We start from the raw sequence: 2,960 nt of genomic DNA, 5'->3' as shown, positions 1-2,960 counted from the left end.
GCCAGCCTGGTCTACAAAGTGAGTTCCAGGACAGTCAGGGCTACACAGAGAAACCCTGTCTTGAAAAACCAAAAAAAAAAAAAAAAAAAAAAAAAGTAATCTCCAGGGGACTGTGACAGGCTTGCCACCATTGCAGTGTGCGTTCATGCTATGTTTTGACTTGGTTGGAAGGATCTCTATTCAAGGGCTCTAGTTTCAAGTAAGAACACCAAAAAAGCCAAAGTCAAATGTATAATTATGGATTATTTTGCTCCCGGGACACAAATTGCCTTGGATATGAGAGTTTGTTTTTGCTGTACAAATTAATGATGTACTATAGTATATGAGTGTGTGTGTTTAGGAGAATCATGAAACCAGAAAGGGAAATATGATATGGTTGACAAAATCTTTTTTTTTTTTCTGAGACAGGGTTTCTCTGTATAGCCCTGGCTGTCCTGAAACTCACTTTGTAGACCAGGCTGGCCTCGAACTCAGAAATCCACCTGCCTCTGCCTCCCAAGTGCTGGGATTAAAGGTGAGTGTCACCACTGCCCAGCTGACAAAATCTTTTTTTTTTCTTTTTTTTTTTTTGGTTTGGTTTGGTTTTTTTGATGTCACTTTGATTTTTTGAAACAGTGTTTCTCAGAACATCATTGACTGTTCTGGAACTCAAGTCTGTAGAATAAGTGTGCCTTGAACTCACACATATCTGCTTGCCTCTTACTCCCTAGTGTTGGGATTAAAGGCATGCCCTATCCCCAACTCCAGTGTGGGTGTCAAAATCATAAACAGTGGAAAGTGAGAATCTGTATGACATGAAAACAGAAGTGAGAGAGTGAAGAAATAGGAAGGGTGTAGAAGGAGGTAAATGGGGCCTCAGGGGTGGAAAGTCAGGGAGGAAGACCAATACGATGAATGGAAAACACTTAATGCATTTCACTTCAAACCTAAGAAAAAAACAGAATGGTGGTAGTGTATTCCTTTAATCCCAGCACTCAGGAGGCAGAGGCATGTGAATCTCTGAGCACTAGGGCAACCTGGTCTATAGCGGGAGTTCCAGGACTACTGAGGCTACACAGATAAACCCTGTCTCAGGAAAAGAAATTAATAATAATAATAAGAATAATAACAATAATGTAAAGTGAAAGCCAGGAAAACAGTACTTGAAGTTGCTTGGCATATCTTTCAGGGGAAAAAGGTTGGAGAAGAGAGCCCGATGCCAGGGTAATCCTGGAATATTGCTTACCAGACAATCTCTGAGGAGATTTGATATTTGGAGGGAGCTACATCTGAGTTTGCTCTTAAATTGTTGTCTCTTTTATTTATCTCCATTATGCTATTTATTTAGTTTTCCTTTGGGTATTTTAAACTCAGCTGCTTTCTTCCTCCTCCCTCCCTCCCAACTGTTGGAATTACAAACATGCACACCTTCCAAGGCTAGACTTGTTGACTTTTTAAATGTAAAAATGCATTTAGTATGTTATCATAAGTGGAGTAAATTTTAAAAATAGAATTTGTCGAAGCAGAGGAAGAGTATATATTTACACGTTGCTGCAAATATCATATCCTTTGTATGCAGGATCATTATTAAGTTGTTCACTTTTAAGTTTGGTTACTTAACAGTTATTAGTTTCCCTCTGACTGCCACAAATGGGAATACGTTGTATTTTTTTTTTTATTCTTCACAATCAATGCATTTTTAAATTTTATTTTTCTTGCATCTTTTACCCACTGCCAATTAATTTATATGAGTTTGTGTCTGAAGCCACAGAAACAAACCTGGCATTAGGGGTGGGCCTCAAGCATGAGTCTCTGTAAACTGACCTCTGGCATTGACCTAAAGCCCAGGGTCAGAAACCTGACATTACTGTATTGAGCACTAAGTGTCTGTAACCACTGGATCTGGCAAGACTCTGGGGTCCCATGTACCTGCCTGATGACTAAGATGTAGGCTTCAGCCTGGAAATAAGTCAGTCCTATACAGGTCCAAAGAGCAAAACCATGTGGAGGTGTATCCACTACAAATGACCTGGCCATGAAGGAGGTCTATAACATGACTGTGAATAGTATCCAAATATTATGGATAGTTTTTCAGCTTAGACTACTGCTCTTCAATATTTAGTCTGTTGAATAGGTTCATTTTAAAAAAGTGGTTTGATTTGTATTATTTTGATTTTTTGAGATAATTATGTGATTTTGTGTGTGTATAATAGATAATACATATGGAGGTGTTGCATGAATGTTTGTACCTGTGCACATGTGTGCATGCCTCCCCCCCCTCTCTCTCTCCCTCTCTGTGTGTGTGTGTGTGTGTGTGTGTGTGTGTGTGCGCGCGCGCGCACGTGTCTGTATACGGAAGTCAGCCTTACAGAACTTAAAGCATCATTCCACAGGGGACATTTACCTTTCCTCCCATCCAGGGTCTCTTACTGGCCTGGAACATGTAAAATTGGATAGGGTCTGTGGCCCATGAACCCCAGTGGGTCTCTGATTACCCTTCAGAGGTAATACAAGCATGTCCCACCATTCCTAACTTTTTAAAGGTTGATTTTAGGAATTGAACTTCAAATGTCATGCTTGCAAGGTAAGAATAATATTGACTAAGCCGCCTCATTATCCCTCATTATTGAAGATTTTCTTTATTTATGACTCTCATATATTGTATTTTATTGGCCATTTGTTGGTCAGACTGTGCTCCAGGAAAAAAAATAAGATAAAATAAAAAGGGGTGCATGGATCAGACTGTGGTTTCTGAGAGTAGCAACATCCATATTTATCTAACAGTTCAGTTTTTATATACACCAAATGTAGTGTGAACATGTTCAAAAGATCAAGCTCCTTGTAATATGCTAATTTTTCCAGGATCACAGATGTGTTTGGCATAGACCTCAGTCAGAAAGTCGGCACGTACCAAGTTCTACCAGAAAAGGATCCTGACCTGTGATGTCAGAAATGCTAAGGACCAAATACATGGTTTTGAG

Source organism: Mus pahari, chromosome X (genome assembly GCF_900095145.1).
Source record: "Mus pahari chromosome X, PAHARI_EIJ_v1.1, whole genome shotgun sequence".
NCBI lineage: Eukaryota > Metazoa > Chordata > Mammalia > Rodentia > Muridae > Mus > Mus pahari.
Note: the sequence above shows the minus strand (reverse complement) of the source record.